The sequence below is a fragment of the Thermobia domestica genome, chromosome 2 (assembly GCF_964235325.1).
Source record: "Thermobia domestica chromosome 2, izTheDome1.hap1.1, whole genome shotgun sequence".
Lineage (NCBI taxonomy): Eukaryota > Metazoa > Arthropoda > Insecta > Zygentoma > Lepismatidae > Thermobia > Thermobia domestica.
Window position 1 is genome coordinate 281,313,672 of NC_137455.1, and position 12,831 is coordinate 281,326,502.

At 35.4% G+C, this 12,831-nt stretch overlaps 1 protein-coding gene across 1 annotated transcript in view; it reads left to right on the plus strand.

The window, feature by feature from the left end:
* Window positions 1–12,831, plus strand: part of LOC145678528 (carnitine O-palmitoyltransferase 1, liver isoform-like) — a 284,824-nt gene that overhangs the window by 140,951 nt on the left and 131,042 nt on the right. The gene's annotated exons all lie outside the window — the stretch shown is intronic.

Here is a 12,831-nt window from a genome sequence, read left to right on the forward strand (position 1 = left end):
AGAACCAATTGAAAAATGCATTACGTGAAGAATGGAGGAACATCCCCTTTCAGCTACATCAAAATTGGCCATTGCAATGCAGGAACGAATGCGAGAAGTACTAAAGGACAAAGGAGCACCAACTGATTGAGCACTAACTATTGTCGAACCGTAATGTAGTGCCCTTATTTACATGTATTTCTTTATGCGTACGGAAACTTTTTTTTTATTTGTAATACGGTCAGTATGTTGTATGAATTTGATTTTTTTCTGAATTATATATTCCAAGGGTTTTCTCATGTATCTCCTTATTATGGAGTTAAGAAACCTCATAGAAATTGCCATTTCGTTTCTGTACTTTATAAGGTATATTACTATACATAACCTGCAAATATCTAGACCTATACGGAATCTTTTTTGAGCCACTGTATAATGCTCTATCATTAGTGTACAAACGCGCAACTGCTAGGCCAACATTATGTAGCAATTCTTATGAAAATTAACCTCTAGCCCTCCATGATAATAAATGCAAATAGATCACTGATGTGTAAGGAAATCAAAGGTAGGATTATCATCTGACAAAGAATTACAAGAATGATAGAAGAATAACATTGAAAATTTTATTTGGTGGATGTTTAGAGTTAGCATTCCATTCCAATGGCAAGCTACTCCACTTCCAAAAGTAAGAACTCTACAACCAACAAGAAATGCTTTCCAACTAGAGATAGAAAATCAGGAAAGTGAATTAAGTTGGTTTCTTGAAAGTGTTTCTTTTCCCAAAGTTGGAGCTGCTAATACCCACAAACAACAAAATTATGGAATAATATAAATCTGAGAATCATAAATCCAAAGAGAAGCAAAATTCGTACATAAATTGAAATATGTGAGGCACTCTGAATTTAACCTAGAATTCAAACTTTCAAACTACGTTGACTACTACTAGGCGGAAATCGATCCCAGGATTCTCACACCAAAGGCAGGAACGCTAGACATAGCCTAGATCTTCGTAACACGAATTTTATATATATATATATATATATATATATATATATATATATATATATATATATATATATATATATATATATATATATATATATATATATATATATATGAGTGTCCCTTATTTTGGGTAATTTCGTGCTGCGATACGCACACTCCCAAATGTATTCTATGTGACCATAAACACACATTAGTGAAATAGCAGCTCTCTACGAGAACAACCCGTGCCGACTTGACGAAAAAGTCATGAAACGGCGTTTCCACATTATAATAAATTTAGAATTTCCAACCGTGACAACGAAGAAATTAAAAGAGACAGAGAAACGAAACTTTGCACGAAGCAACTAGAGAAAGGGCGACATATGTTGGTGTATTGACAAACAGCACCGGATGAACAGTGTTTCCAACCCAAGACAAAGTTGTGTTTTTGTAAATCAAATCATCTAAAGTGAATATCATCATTGAAAGCAGCAATGAAGATAAAGACAAAAGAGATGGTAAACGCAGATCAGTGTTGCAAACTTTTCGAGAAATAACGTGTAATATGTGTTGGCGCACACAGGGAGCGAGGTACTAACGTTTTGTACACCTTAAATCAGATATTGACAAGAATTGTTTGCGTTGACTCTAAGGCCGTGTCCAAAAGTGCATAGTGCACACTTCGAGGATGCACACTCGAAGTCTACAAATGGAGTGCACACTAAATAGTGTACACTTCGTAAAATTAGCTTTTGATCAGCACTTGCTTACAGCGCCTCGTTGTGGTGGAATATGGAACATTGATGACAAAAGAAGGGAGAATTTCGCGTACTAGAAAAAATTAGCATGCTTTTTTTTTTCTTTAGATGAATGACTTTCCAGTTATATTAAAGATAAATAAACCGTACAGATTGACTATATGGGGTAACCATAAAATGATTTAAGAGTTTTTTTCATGTATGCCAACAGCTTCAGCTTTGCCGTGCCTGCAAATATTTGTCATTTTGGGTATTTCACGCGCAGATTAACAAGAGCGGAGCATAAATGCAATACATATATAATATATGTGTGCGTTGTCTTATGTGCACAATAAACTCGTAACAGCATAAAAAACACTAAACTATTGGCGATATTCTACTTTATTAGGCATGCTTGCGGAGGGAATATTTAATAATCTCCCGAAAGAAGAGTAGCACTGGTGATTAGGGCGCTGAAGACACTTTTGTGAATTAGTTTAGGAATTTTATTGCAACTGAAAGTAGGCAACGTGCAAGAGCGTTAGGACACCGAGGGGAGCGGTATTTACAATAATGTGGCACAAAACTACTTTGGGAGAGGGTTGATACTGAGTATAATTGCTTCCTGTACGGTAGATTTCACAACAATGACAGTATAATTGTTGTAGTTCTACTGTATTCTTTGAGTTCAGGCATACTGATTGAACTCTTTCTACCATATTGCGCTAATATTGATGTTCCTTAGATGTTATTCTTTCACTGTGAATTTATTGATTTTACCTGGAAATCATCGAAATAGTGTCTCCGTATTCTTAATCTACAGCAAAAGTTAACACATAGAAGGATGACAAGGAAAGAAATGGTAAAGTTGAACAACATGAGGACCAAAATTACAGAAAAAAGCTATTATGTCGCTATGAAATACCAATTTATAAGGATAATACATACTCAAGGCGAATAACCCTAATGAAAGTAGTATGGTAAAAATAACAAAAAAAAAAGTGAGATTACTATCTTATAAGCCTGCTTGAATGGAGTTCTGTATATTGTATACACTTCAACATTTACGTGCATTTTACTACGCTTTCGGCGCCCTACATCTCTCTTGAAATATACTCTCCTACATGCTTCCCACTGCGAAAATGGTTATTCAGTAACGAAATAAATCCCCTCGTCCAAATATAAACGTAAAATAAACTACTAAAAATATAATAAGAATTTTATGAAAATTAAGAGACGGTTTTATGAAAAAAATACAGTATGTAATGTAATGGCTCTCATTGTTCAATTATACGGAAGAAATTATTGTTCATAATCTTTTAATACTGGGTACAGTAATGGGATTATATGAATTAAGAGGAAGGCAAGTCTTTACTTTGGACATTTCTTTCAATGAATCGTTCAATGAACCGATTCGTAACGAAGACGGAAAAGAAAGTGCTCTGCGGGATTCCAACCAGCCTTCACTCGCTAACACTCGCTCGTCAATATTATGTGAATTAAATATTATACTTTGGTACAAAAAGGAACCAACCTACCTACTACCTTATATACAGTATATGGGTGAAGAGGTAAGTTGTTAAAACCGGAACCAAGAGATCAAATCGCTAAATCGAAGAATAAAAAAAATGAAATGGCCATAGTAAAGACTTACCAGGAGTAATTTGTGAAATCTTTGATAAATGTGGAGAAAGGAATTTTTGATCTGTATTTCACTTTTCGGTACCTGTCAAAAATACACAATGTACGGTAATTGGTATATTACAGTCTCTCTCAAGTGCAAGGAAATATGGTATCGTTGAAAGGAATTCGTGTAGAATCAAAACTATAAAATTAGGCTTATGTGTCTATGAATTAACATTTCCGGCTGCGGCTGTAGCTGTAGCTATAGAGAAATGAATAATCTATGTATACTATGCTAGAACTTAATATATTCATACACCATTAAAATTTGTCATTTACATGCAAATAGCCGCATTACCGATAGTGCAACTATTTCAATTAAGCTACATAAACCATGTAATATTTAAGCACAAATGTCTTTATAGCATTATTAAAGAAACTATTTGTTTGTTTTCCCTATACTATTTTAAATTCTATTGCATACTCAAAGAACATAACGTAAATACATTTGTTATTTGCGTAATATTTTTATATTCGACTTGTAAAATCACTAACTTGTATGTTTATCAAGTAAATTATTATAAAATCAGTCCACAAATATATTTACTTAAACAAAAATATTAAGAATATGCCTATTAAAATTTTATTAGGTCATTCTACGAGAAATCGCCATATTAAGCACACAAGTATACTAACGTAGTGTACATCCTCGCACACTACGCACTATGCACTCGCACACTTATGAACTTGGACCTTTTGACGCACACTAGGTGACGTCACTTCCGGAAATAAGCGTACTTCAAATGTGCACTTGTATCTTTTGGCTACGGCGTAAGTCTAGAAGCATCTGCTGAACAGTGTTGTCATCAACAGAAGTGAGAAATTGAGTTTGGAAGAGATACAATAACTCGGAAAGGTCACAAGTGCTATATGCTTTAAAATCTATAATGCAAAGCAGAAGAGCATGAGGAGTAGTCGTGGTTATTGCTGCTTCCAACAGACAAGGTGAATGAGACCAAGATTGGAGTGGCGTATTCATGTTATCAGTGGAAGCACACTGAAACTGGCAGAAGAGCTAGGTACACCTTCACCTGTGCGACATAACTTGCGTTGAACCGGGCAGTGTGAAAAGCTTACTGGCAGTCAAATGGAACTTGCTTCTTTTTGGTACTATTACGTGGGTCCTTTTTTTTGGCCAAATGGGCAACTTCACTAGTACGTTTTATTTCTTCATGACGAACCAGAAATTCAGGGTTTCGATATTGTTATGGTCGCCATGTTGAAAGTGGCTAGTGGATTCCAAAATCGTGTTCGGAGTCTTTTAATTTTTACAGAGATCTTTCGAACGAGGTGTTACTGGACCCCACTTTCCATTTGAAATTTTCGAGTTCTGACCTTACTTTGAACCCCCTTTTTTTGGGTCACGCAGTTTCTTCTTTTTTTAGACCCTGAGTCATCATGTGGCATATCATTGGAAAGCATGTGTCTTGCGCTTCCCGAAACTGTGATAGTGCTTACATTACCTTAATTAGTAAACTCCGTATACTCTATTTCGCGCACATTCATTTTTTGAAGAAGAAAAATAATAAAAAAAATGGTCCACGGAAAACGGTAGGTAGTACGGATAAATGTTTCGTAGGGCAATCTTATTTTCCCTCCACCTTTTCGAATGCGCATTCGAAATATGTCGTTTCTATTTGAAAATCGCAAGAATGGGACATGTGTCCCTCCATTACACCACGAAGGGAGGCTTCCGGGATTTTGTAAATAATTTCTACGGATTCTTTGGACCCATATTTGTGATGCAATTTTTTTTTATCTCAACTTGATAGCATGTACCGTTCTTGAGAAACAGGTAGTGTCTGGGTCGCTCTGAAACACCCTATATATATATATATATATATATATATATATATATATATATATATATATATATATATATATATAGAAATGAATAAAATATTTTACATGCATCGGTTATGCCCTATAGGGTAAAAAAAGGGGGGATGATTAATGAAAGTTAATGACTATGTAATGGATTGATGAAATTATAAGATGGGAGAAAACGGGAAAATCCATGGACTGTGATATTGTCCACCAGAAAATTCTATGACCTGGAATCGAACCAGTGATTCCTCGCACCAGAAGTGGGCACTCCACCTTACCTCTTTGTGAAAATAACAGTTATTAAAAATTGTGTTCTCCCAAAGAATATTTTCTGGTAAATCCGAACTGTAGAAAACCAATTGCCATTTGTTCACCATAAAGCTCACATAATGCTTAGGTATGACAAGTCGATTCCATATTCCAGAGGTGGGTACTCTACTACTACAAGGAATGCTTCCCAACTATCAAATGGAGATTTAAAGAATCCGGAAAGTGTATTAAAAGATTTCTTGTAGATGTTACTTTTCCCAAAGTTGCAGCTGATAATGGTCACAAACAACAAAATTATGGCACAATAAAAATCGAACAATCGTGAAGCCAGAGAGTAGCAAAATATACATTAAATTAAATCATATCCAAACGTGCTTAAACAATCATTTGAGATACTGATAAGACAATACCTGCATCACATGCTATTCACATAGCCTACTTGATCACCCATGTTGTCAGTAATGCAGTGTTGTGAACTTAGTAGTAGATTTATTTGTTTTTAAATGCACTGGGTCATAATATTGCATATGAAGAATATTTTCAGAATGGTGAGCGAAATGTCTCTAGCACGAAGTAATATTGAGAAGTTGGAAAGAAAAACAATCATACAAATGATAGAGTGATAACTCCTTTATCATGGTTATAAAATACATGATAATATCCTGTTGGTCTTAATGAATGTTATTCAAAGAGAATCGTTCTAGCAATACTTTGCAAAAATACATGGGCTGACGAATTATATTTCAGTACGTATGCTTAAAAAATTTCACCTAAACGTGCATTAACACCTTTTAAATATTCTGTTTGGGACATTTTTTCCAAAATTATTGAAATTAATGTTATATTTGGCAGTATTGTTTAGTCATCCGATATATTATTAAGTAAAAGTATTTTTCGAAGCTATCCTTCCCTAGGTCAGTAGGAATATATCATATACGTGTAGTTTGCAGCAGTGTTGGACAAATTTCAGTTGAATTAACAATTAACAATTAATCTGTAAATTTAATTGTTAGTTTGCAATTAACAATTGAAATAAGTAATGGTCAACTGTTAATTGCAGCTTACCATAAATTAGAGGACTGCACGGGCCTAATTTTTCGACCAGAGCCCAATCTAGTCCGAATGTACCTAGGCCCCGCCCGGCCCGATAAGTTTTTTTTAAAATTCTTGGCCCAAGCCTGACCCGGGCCCAATAAATTTTAAAAGTTTCATTTTGTAACATTTTTCACGGGCACACTTCAACTTTTGCTTTTATTCTAATTATCATTTAACGCAAGTCAATAATTATTAAAGAATTGCAATTAATCGGTCCCAGCCTGGCCCGACCTGAAGAGAAATCAATGTCGGCCCGCCCAAGCCCGGGCCGTGCAGGTCTCTACCATAAATTAATGAGAATCAATTGTAATTTATCAATCAATTGAAAATAACTGCTGTGGAAATTAATTGCAATTGACTTTCATTGATTAATGGACAATACTGTAGTTATGTATAAATTTTATCGTACAGCTGTTTTCAATCGTGTAAAGCTGTTTGGTAATTAACTCCTCCTATACCGGTAGACCAATTTTGATGATTTTTCGTACATGAGTGAATCCTGGTCAACCTTAAGTTTTTAATAGTTTTCTGTAAAGGCTTATCTTAAGAGGAGTAGAGTGATTCAAGCATTCATGCTTAAACTACAGTAGCTCACTAACCTTTCAAGTTGGAAAGATGAAAGTCGGCATATCTCTTCATTAGAAATAAGGGGACCTATGTTCCAGCAATTCTGAAAATTTTTGTTTTAAGGTTGGACAGAGCTTTTCTAAATAAATAAAAATGAGTGTATCGTTGTTAAGCGGCCAGTCTTACCCAAAACTGCTCTACTGAATTCGATTACTTTTGGTACACTCCGCATCAAAAAAATTGCGACAGCTATCGCCGTGCAGTTAGGCCACCCAAAATACTCCTTCTTATCCCATAATCGTGTCAGGTAAAGAGACCCCATCTCTCTCCTCCTTTCTTCTCTCCCATACTAAAATTAGCTAACGACATGAGCGCAATTCTAATTTCAAACTACACATGTATTAGCTTCGATAAAATGAAATAACAAAACCGAGACGAAACAAGATTCATACTTTGATGTAGGGAGAAACTGAAACACACACAATGAAAAATTGAAACCAATGAATGTCTATTACACAGAGATTCGGAAATAAGGCAGAGAGAGAGAGAGAGAAAGAGAAAAAATGAAATGAAATTTTTGAGTTTTACGTCCCACGATTATGCCGGTTAGGCTAAAGGAGACGGTAAAGATGAGAGATGAATGAAATGGTGGAATGAACAATGTGGTAGGAAACGGGAGAACCCCGAGAAAACCCACGCACACGGCGTTTGTCCACCACAAAGTTCACTTGGCGGGAGCAGGGTTTGAACCCGAGACCCCTAGCACCAGAGGTGAACGCTCTACCACTGAGCCACCGGGCCCTTAGAGAGAGAAAGAGAGAGGAGAGGAGAGGAGAAGAAGAAAAAAGAAAAGGGAGAACAGATAAAACTGGAATTCAAATGTAAAGAAAAGAATCTAACATTATAAAGTTCCGTTTCCAGAAATTCAACAATAATATAGAAATAACGTTTGTTTTTACATATTTTTTAGAACTACTCGAATATATAGAGGATGCTTTAAATATTCATTATGTCACTTTCATAATGGATAGCATACTCAATTTCCAGTAGAACTGTGTATCTTCGACACACATCTAGGATAATCTCAAAAGTTTAACACACATGCTTTGTTTCCGCATGGATGGTTCAATTACAAATTTGGTAATGTTTATTAGACGTACTGATCCAAAATACATTCTTATACCCATTGGGTAGCGTTAATCATATCCTCCATTTCAGACTACTAATGCAAACTGAACAAAAAACAAACAAAAACACGAAACGAAAAGAAAAAGAAAGAAAGAGAAAATTGAAGAGTACTATTTTACTGTTAAATTTCTATCAGAAATACCCTATATTAAAAGTCCAAACTGTGATGTAATGAAAAGTTACGAATGATCGAAAGGAAAAGTTTATGTTCCTCATAGATGTAGCATGTTTCAAATTTCAACGTGAATAAAACACATTGAATTATAGGATGGAAACAAATTTTGTGTCGAACTAGTATAAATAAAATTTTGTTTTCAAATACCCAAAGAAGTTCCATTTTCTAGTATTTTCCGAAGATGCATGTGTTCCGAACATTCAACATCTCTTCCGGATATAACGTAATTTGCACAGATAGAACGAACACACTAAGAGCTCAAACGGATCATCGTATCAGTCGGATGATGTAAACCACTACTGGGTCGAGGATTCAAATTCGTAGTGACCCGATAATTCGACTGAGACTCGGTAACCCAGAGGATAAAAAAGAGATTTTACTTATTTCCTTGCGTTCAAACAGTATTACTGTCAGAGGTGACCAGGACTGGGTATGTTATCCCCAGAGCACGAAAAACACGACGCCGAAATTTCCAGTTACTTAGATTCTCCAGACCAGGTATATCGAGCTCTTACTCCGTTTTAACTTTGGAACATGAAGTGCGTGTGTGCGTGATAGAGAGTGGGAGAAATGAAAGATGCAAATACAGGATAGGAAATCATCAAGAAAGAGAGAGAGAGGGAGGGAGAACGAATGTAAATATGAAACATACTTATCATTCCAGTGTATGATGTAGAACGCACAAACTGTTTACTCGAATTATCGCCAGTGATGCTTTGTAAGTTCTCCATCACAAGATGAATCTCTCTTTGCAGCCATTATTTTATGCAAAAAAAAAAAAAAAAAGTTTATACTTCCCGATGGGAAATATAACCAAGATTTTCCAGTTGGAAGTCTAGCTTGCTACTACTACACCACCGATTGCTGTAACCAAGCTTTGTTTAACAAATGGTGTAGTGTTTCTTTCTGAGAACGATAACACGAAAAGTGTATACTGCAGATCAATGATATCTTTGGAATGTCCTGGTAATTCCCTTGCCCTTTCCGAACCAACATTCGCAAATCGTTTCTATCATGATACAGGTGTTTGCTTCCACATTCTTATGTATTGTTTGTCCAGTATGATAAATGGACTCTTCACAATCACTTTGTAAAAAATTAACTTTGTTGTGAACAGGATTTGAACCTATGTTAGATAGCTGTATTACTCATAAGGCCATTACTTGACTTCCGTATTAGGTGCAGTAAACAACTGACAAATTTCAATAAGCAATATTCAGTAATGGTAAATCATTTATAACAATTATTTGAACCATGCGAGCCACGGTGGATCAGTAGTGTAGCGTTCACCTCTGGTACATGGCGTCCCTGGTTCGATCCAGCTTGCACCAAATGAACTTTGTGATGGAGAAACACCGTATCCTTTAGTCTAGCCGGCATAACCGAGGACGTAAAACTCACATAGATTTCAGTTTTTTTTTATTTGGATTGCAAGTAGTGTGGCAGGGAACATTAGAACTACTCGAGGGAACCCAGCTGCGTAATTAAATTATCCTTTAATTTAAAGACTGTTCGTATCAATAATCTCTGGCTTGCTAGTCGCTGATTTGGTCGCCCGTTGTTTTAGCAGCCGATGTTTTGTCTGTAAATTGTGTGCATGACATGCATATAAAGACCTCCCAAGAGGGATGGAAACATAAAATAATATTTTTAAAAAACTCCCCTTTTTAGGGAGGGTGAAGGGATGGCAAATTACAAATTGAAATCAATTTCAATTGATTTTCAGAGCAACTACTTTCAATTGATTGATTAATTGCCACTGGGTTTAATTGATTAATGCTCAATACTAGTTTGCAGTAATGGTAAAGGAGTAAACGATTTATATCGCTTCTTTCAAAATTTGCAATACTGCTTTGTGTGAGACACGTTTATTTTGTTCATCATCTATGTAGGAGTTTCTGGTACTGTATGTAATATTTAGTACGTATTCTTTTACTAGCGTTGCTCAAATGTAGTCAATGTGCGTTTGAAGATAATTTATGTACGAAGTTTGTTATTGTGTCAATTCGTGAAACCTCAAAACTTTATTCTAAAGCTTTGCTATCAATGATCAGTAGCTTCAAGTTTGGGAAAAGGTACTACCAAATACACTTCTCAGATGTCCTAAACCTATTTAAGTTGGGCAGCATTCCTTGTAAGTTTTCACTGGAAGCTAGGATCTGGTATAATGCTGTTGATAGACTCTATTTCTTATTCTGACAAGTCCATGTAGTTATTTTAAATCTCGTACGTCCCAGTATCAGTAGAAGTTACGGGTTTATCTTAAAATGTTAGAATTTACGTAAAGAGCTCGGCGTGTTGTGGTGGATGATATGGTAATAGAACAAATCCAAACGTTATTTTCAGATAAAAAGTTTATAGCGGTAACAAATGCAATCGTGTCACATTTAAATTTAGAAGATAAAACCAGTTGAGAATGCTCCAAGAGCATTGTTAGAACGAACTTAAAAAGAATGGAGAGATGGAGCGGGAAGGATAACTGTCATTGTTCTACATGTAAATCTTTTAATCCTCATCTTCTCTTTCTCGAAAAATATAATCTCTTTGTGACTTACGGTTTCCGAGATATGGCTCCTTAAATCTCCCGAAATTCGAACTTTTTTGGCCAATATCTGGGGAACGGTGGCCACTTGGCCAGTAGTAGTTGAACAGGGCCACCGGTTACTATTTAATGCCAAAATATTTACCATCCTCTTGGGTATTGATCGACACCAATATAATCTCTCTAAAACTTATGGTTCCCGAGATATGACTCCTTAAATATCTGGAGATCGGCCATTTTTGGCCAATATCTCGGGAACGGTAAGAGTGACGCGAAAAACTTAATCATTTTCTTAGATAGCTTTTGATGCTCTATGGAATGCAGGGTTAAAAACTGAAAAAAAATTGCAAATAACAGACAGACAGACAGACACACAGACATAGAGAATTCAGTAACAAACTTTTTAAGTTCGTTGAAAACATTTAAGTAGTAGTAAACGAAATTCCATCCGAAATATTTATTTTTTCAGTACGTGGTTTCACTTGCAGAAGGATATGCAATAATGACGAAGTTAGTTGCCCCTTTAAAGATGGATGCATAGCATGAGCCTATATTATGTACTGTTAATATGGCATGTGCACGTTTTTCTTGTATGTATTTACCTATAAAACAAGTGCATAAAAGACGAGAACAACAATTCATTGAAGTACTATTAAGGCGTTATCTGAACAGTTTTGCTGCAGTTGGGCCAAACTAAACTGCATTCACAGGATGTAGCATAATAATAATAATAATAATAATAATAATAATAATAATAATAATAATAATAATAATAATAATAATATGTGAATTTGCAAATACATGAAAAGTAGCAAGAAATAGTGTAAAAGTGTTCGTATTATGCAATTCTTCCTATTGTTTACATGAACATGACAGAATTTTGTTAAAAACAAAAACATGTCTGTGTGTGTTTTTAGGTGCTATAGCAAGTATTAGGTGAGCGTCCTAGATTTTTTTGGTGCGTATTACATAGGTGTGGAGTTAGATAGAAAGTACCTTTATGTGGTCAAGTTCGGGTACTTTCACTTCATCCTAAAGAACAAGATGAGGCTGTTAAGTGAGTGAGCAATACATTAAGCATATTCCTGATTCGTCTGAAAGATGATTCCGACTCTGCATTGGACTTCAGTTGTTTTTTGGTTTCCAGCTAATGGCATCTCGTTTGTCTAATTAATCGTCAAAATTAGAAAGATATATTTTTATGAAGTTTTTTTTTTCCAGATTGAAAAACTTATTAGAATGTAATATTTGTTCTCGATTGTAGTAATAACGTAACACAGGACATGAGTTAATTTTAAACTATGGGATGTATCCAAATCACTACTCAGGATTGTTCCCCCACCGGGACTGAACCCCGAATCCTCCACACTGGTTTAGTGGTAAGTAGTGTTGCCCACAAAACGAGGAATTTCTCCGATTTTTTTTTTTTTTTCGAGAGCGGATTTCAACATTGGATGGCAGAAATGTATCGACAGCAAGCCGCAATATTTCAAATACAATATTAGGTATCCACATGTGTATGCATCTACTTCACACACATTTTCCAGTTATTACTCCTTCACCCATTTACGCACACACACACACACACACACACACACACACACACACACACACACACATACATATATACATATATATACTTGTATAGATAGATATATAGATTGTTTGAGGCAAGATGAGCATCATTGTTCATATAATGAAACGAAAATACACTGTTCTGTTTCCATTGAGACAAAGTTATTAAGATGTTTGCGTTCTTCAAAGTGCCGATCCTTAGTAAGTAGGGA